We start from the raw sequence: 5,742 nt of genomic DNA, 5'->3' as shown, positions 1-5,742 counted from the left end.
TGGTAATCCCAATCCTAATTTAAGTTTGGATCACCTCTTCTTGACCAAAAATCCTCACCTTTTCCATAATTGGTTAATAGATGTGAACAAAGTTGTTAATAGTGAAAAGAAAACTTATGCAGCTCTACTTGGTACTTGGAGAAGGGGGGAAAATGCTATTACTTCTCTTAATTCCCTCTTGGCTGAAAATTACTTAAGCCTTGATCGCGGGGGATGAATTTTTTATTGAATCTTTCTACGACAAAATTTCTCTTGAAATTTTCTTCATCTTGATTGTTTCTTTGCCAATTTAGAAAGGCACATGCAAATTTTGGCTAGGCTAAGGAAAAGGGAGTGTGGCCTGATTCCTTAGAGAGCCTAGGTTAAAAAAATCTTAGTTTTGACGATCGAATGAGCTTAGAACCCAATTTGAACGAAATTTACTATATCACATGAGTCTAAATGTAATGCAGACACGCAATTCCTAAACAAAAATATCCATAATTTTTAAATACCGAAGAATGCAACCAAAAATTGCATCCGACGCATCGTTCCTCATCGAAAGTAGAATGGGTCCATGCCCTCATTGTTGATACTTGATCTTTAGCCTATGCATCCAAGGTGAAATCTTGAGATTAGGGTTTCCAATTGCAATGGAACCCATCTCTCAAGCGAAAGACGGGCAAAATGATCTGTATTGATAGAAAGACCCTGTGGCTAGACTTTCGCTATGAACGGCTATCTCATTTCTGCTACTCTTGTGGTAAGCTAGGACATTACGCAATGTACTATAAGGACTTTCCCTTTGGTGAGGCAAAATTAGAGGGTAGAGACACGATGGCTTATGGCCAATGGCTATGTGCGGAGGTAAGAGAATACAACCCTTATTGACAGACATTCTACAAACCGCAGGACACACCAGAGCGAACCAAAGAAACAGTACTTGAAACCCCTCCCTCGTGACTTCTGAATGTTCCTTTACTACCCCCACCAACTATTATTCAAGCAGAGCACCTGTTGAAAGGGATTCAACGAAGCCACCAGGATGAACCAATGCAAGGGACTTCTCTCACCACAGCGCTAATACCTGCAACAGCCAAAATGAAAGGGATTTCGACTCAAATTTTGGAATTACAGCAATCAAAGAAGCTGAAAAGTATGAGATTGACACTAAAAGTGAGTGCTGCCAACAAGCTGAAAAGGTATAATCCCTATGAGACAAGGAGTTTGGTACAAGAGAATTTTGATGACACACCTCATGGAAACACCAGTTTTTGCAGCAGAGGAAGCTGAACAATGGGCTATGGTGGTTGACCCTCAACAACCACCCATCCACAAATGAAGTTGATTAGTTGGAACTATCAGGGTTTGGGCAATCCCCTCACAGTTCAAGCTCTCAAGGCCATAACGGCCAAGGAAAAGCCCGGCATTGTATTCTTAATGGAAATGAAGAACAATGAGATAATGCTTCAAAGAATTCAACGCCGTTTACACTACCCCGACTCTTCTATTAGCAACCCAATTGGTTTGGCTGGAGGTTTGGCAGCTTTTTGGAATGATCGGGTCTCCTTAAGTGTGGTTCACTCAACACAAGACTTTTTTGATATTATCTGTAGGGATGTGCAAGAAGACAAAACTATGCGCATCACATGTATCCATGCTCCTTCCATCTATCGAAATCGCGAACTTCTATGGGATGAGATAAGGGAGATAAGCTACTCTAATACTTTACCTTGGGTCTGTGCCGACGAATTTAATGAAATAATCTATCCATTGGAAAAGGTAGGAAAGCGAAAAGCAGACCCTTATCGACTATTTTCGTTTAGAGCTGTCCTAAATGATTGCTCTCTCATGGAATTAGAAAGCAAAGACTGCGAGTTTACTTGGATGAACAACCGCGAAGGGGATGAGTTAGTGAAAGAACGATTGGATCGGGTGATGTGCACGTTGGATTGGCGTTTATTGTTCCCTGAAGGTGAAGTTTATGCACTGCCTGTTGTGGGATCTGATCATGGTCCCTTACTTCTAACACTTCAGCAATTTACAATAAACGAAGGAAGCCTTTTACAGTAAACGAGATGAAGAATGCCAAAAGGTTATTTCCACAGCATGGAATTCAAAGCAGGGACAAGATTCTGGTTTGATACCAAAATTAAAGGCTATCTCAGAAGCTTTGGCTAGGTGGAGTCGATCAAAATTTTCAAAGGGACATCTTAAGGTGACCGCCTTTCAACAAAAACTACAAAATCTTAGAAACCATCAGCATTGCAACTTTGACAGAGTGGAAGCGTCTAATTTGCGAGGGGAAATCAGACGAACTTGGCAATAGGAAGAACAATATTGGGCTATGGGTTCCAGGATTAACTAGTTGAGATGGGGAGATAAGAATACAAGATTTGTCCATGCAACTACACTTTAAAGCATGCAAAGGAACATAATTAGCATGTTGCAGGACGACCACCAGAACTGGGTGCGTGACCCTTAGACTCTACAAGAAATGATGTCCGACTTCTTTGCAAGATTATATCCAACAGTGGGTTATCGAGACTACGGGCCTATACTTTATCAATGCCCACAAGTTGTTACCACAGAGATGAATGACTAGTTAACAACTTTGGTCATGGTTGAGGAAGTTCGCAAGGCAACATTCCAGTTGGGAACGACAAAGGCTCCAGGCCCTAATGACTTAAATGGACTGTTTTATCAAACTCACTGGGAGGTCATTAAAGATGATCTTCTTCTCTCAGTGCAAAATTTCTTTAGGTCAAGGGTGATGCCTAGTATTCTAAATCGGACAAATATTGCTTTGATTCCCAAGACACCTCACCTAGAAAGACTGGATCAATATCGCCCAATCAGCCTATGCAACTTTGCATACAAAATTATCTCAAAGGTAATTGCAAATTGCCTGAAACCTTGGTTACCTAATTTGATTTCTATGGACAATTGGCCTTTGTGAGTAGACGTCAGGTTCAAGATAATATTTTAATCTTTCAAGAAGTTCTTCATCAATTTAAGACCCGGAAGCAAACACGAAAATTCAATGCAATCCTCAAGACGAATATGCAAAGGGCATATGACAGAGTTGAATGGGATTTCCTTCACGACTATCTACTCAAATTGGGATTCCATCCGAGATGGGTTCAGTGGGTAATGCAATGCATCACAACAACATCCTTTAGTGTAAGATTTAATGGTGAGCATCTACATTATTTCCATCTGACTGGGGGACTCCAACAGGGTGATCCTCTCTCTCCATATATATTTATTCTATCGGCGAATGTTTTATCAAGTCTTATTAACCAAGCTGTCAACATGGGCCGCATCAAGGGTGTTAAGTTAAATAGGTGGTGTCCTACCCTGTCCCACCTATTTTTCATTGATGATGTAATTTTCTTCATAGATGGCAACATTCAGGAATGCTAGAACCTTGCTAACATATTGAATCGGTATTGTGGCCACGGGAAAGGTCGTGAACCGCAACAAATCTAGAATGCTTTTCAGCAAGCACTGCCCTTTGAGTCTATAGGAAAATTTGGTGCGTGAGTTTAGAGCGCCTGTACTGCAACGGTATGGAAAATATTTGGGCATGCCATCTCATTGGGACCGCTCAAAAAGAGAGATGTTTTCTTGGATTTTAGGGAGAGTAAATGCAAAATTGGAGGGCTAGAAAGAAAAATTAATCTCCAAAGGTGGTAAGGAAATTCTTATCAAATCTATTGTACAGGCACTTCCACATTATGCCATGTCAATCTTTAAACTTCCTCCGTCTCTTTGCAAATCAATTGAAGAGAGAATGGCTAGATTTTGATGGTGGAATGATCATAAAAAAAAAATAGGAATTCATTGGCAGAAATGGGAAGTTCTAAAGAATAGCAAGGACAATGCAGGCCTAGGATTCCGTGATATAATAGAATTTAACAGGGCCATGCTTGGGAAGCAAGCCTAGCGATTACTGTAACGAGCAGCTGTGACGTCCCAGGGTGTCACGTACTAAGCGCAAGTGAAATTATAGTTATTATTATTATTATCATTACCTTCCTAACTAGTAATCTCCTTTAAATAACATATAGTATTTACCATTGAAGGTTAGCATGTATAACATGGATTATTTAAATTCCTAAATTTATATTATAAGGTTATCTTGCAATGCACATAGACAAGATCATAAAAGGCTTCCTTTCATTTTATCATCATCGGGGCATGCAAAATTATCAACCTGGACTCGTTCCATGTTCTTCGCCTATATATTTACATCATATACAAAACAAAAGTAAGGCGCAACAAAAGCCAGGGATATGGGTGAGGGTATCTACTCCACGAGTTCCCATACTGGCCCGCATCTATCAAAACACAAAAGTTAGTAAGCTACAACAAGATCAAAGGCGTCTAGGCGCCGTCCATCCCCGCTCCAGGTCCTCCTGCTCCAAAGGGTAAAGGTCCGAACATATTCCCTTCATGGTTGAGAAACCATGCAACGAACATCATCAGTATCAACTCAGCCCTACCGTCATGCATCCATAAAGTCGCCTCATACTTGGAGAAAACCATGTCAATGTCGGGATCATACACGTCAAGAAAAGAAACATCAAGACGCACTACCGCCCCGTATCGAGCTACTGGCGGTACATCCATGCTATCAATCTGAAAATGTAAGGTATGAGCAAACAACCTTGCCCAATAAAGAATGATAAAACTCTAACCTAAACAATCCATAGCCATCAAAGTTACAAGTGAATCATCAAACAATTTAGGATGCTAAAAGAATATATCACAAGCATAAACAATACTATTACTTCATGTAAGAAATCACCTTATATGCATCCATTTCTATACTTACCCTTCACAAACTCAATCTCATATCAAAATATAATGCAACAATAATAGAAACTTAAATATTTATTTAGTGTGCATAAAATGCACCCTCAAATCAGTCACAACCGGGACTCTACCGGCCTGATTGAGTCACTTCCAGAAAGTACGTTATCCGGACTTCCACAATACCTCTAATTGTGGGCATCTCACTCCGAGGCATCCCGGCATCACACAACCGAGGTCCTCCCAAGACCACACAGCAAGGGGCATCTCACTCCGAGGCATCTCAGTATCTCTCTACTGAGGCATCCAAGGCCACGCAGCAAGGGCATCCCAAACTTCCGGGGGCATCACCGGTATCTCAGTACCGATGGGTTCATTCATCTTAAGCACACGTTCACACCACCACACCTTTGATTAATGCATTTATCGTATGCAAAGGAAAAGACTCTAAAGTATCTATCTAACTCTCATGAACCTAGCACATGTGCGTGTCTGGATTATAAGATGAAACCCATTACGTCATGTCCCATTCCATGGCGAATAGATACTTATCCCATAATCAAGCACTATGCACCGCACTCATTGCACACACATGATTCTATATGCACTTATATCTCAAATGATATATGAGACTTACTCTTATATGACTAACATCTATTACGAGGTTCATTAGGCTCTACGTACATCACGAAGACCTAATATAAAAGACACTTCATCTAATATATGTTCTTGGGTCTAGACAGTTTACTAACTAAATGTACAGTTTCGGTTTCGGACACAGAAGGTATATTAATTCTTGTTGAAATATTACCAAATTTTAGTATGTCATATTTAAGACATAGACTAACAATTCCCGTGAAGAAACTTAAGTCTGATTCTCACTGTATTAAGAGTAACAGTCTCCATAATCTTTACTAGTACCCTGTATCGACGTCCAGATTTCGT

This window comes from Eucalyptus grandis, chromosome 5 (genome assembly GCF_016545825.1).
Source record: "Eucalyptus grandis isolate ANBG69807.140 chromosome 5, ASM1654582v1, whole genome shotgun sequence".
In the NCBI taxonomy this organism is placed as follows: domain Eukaryota; kingdom Viridiplantae; phylum Streptophyta; class Magnoliopsida; order Myrtales; family Myrtaceae; genus Eucalyptus; species Eucalyptus grandis.
Note: the sequence above shows the minus strand (reverse complement) of the source record.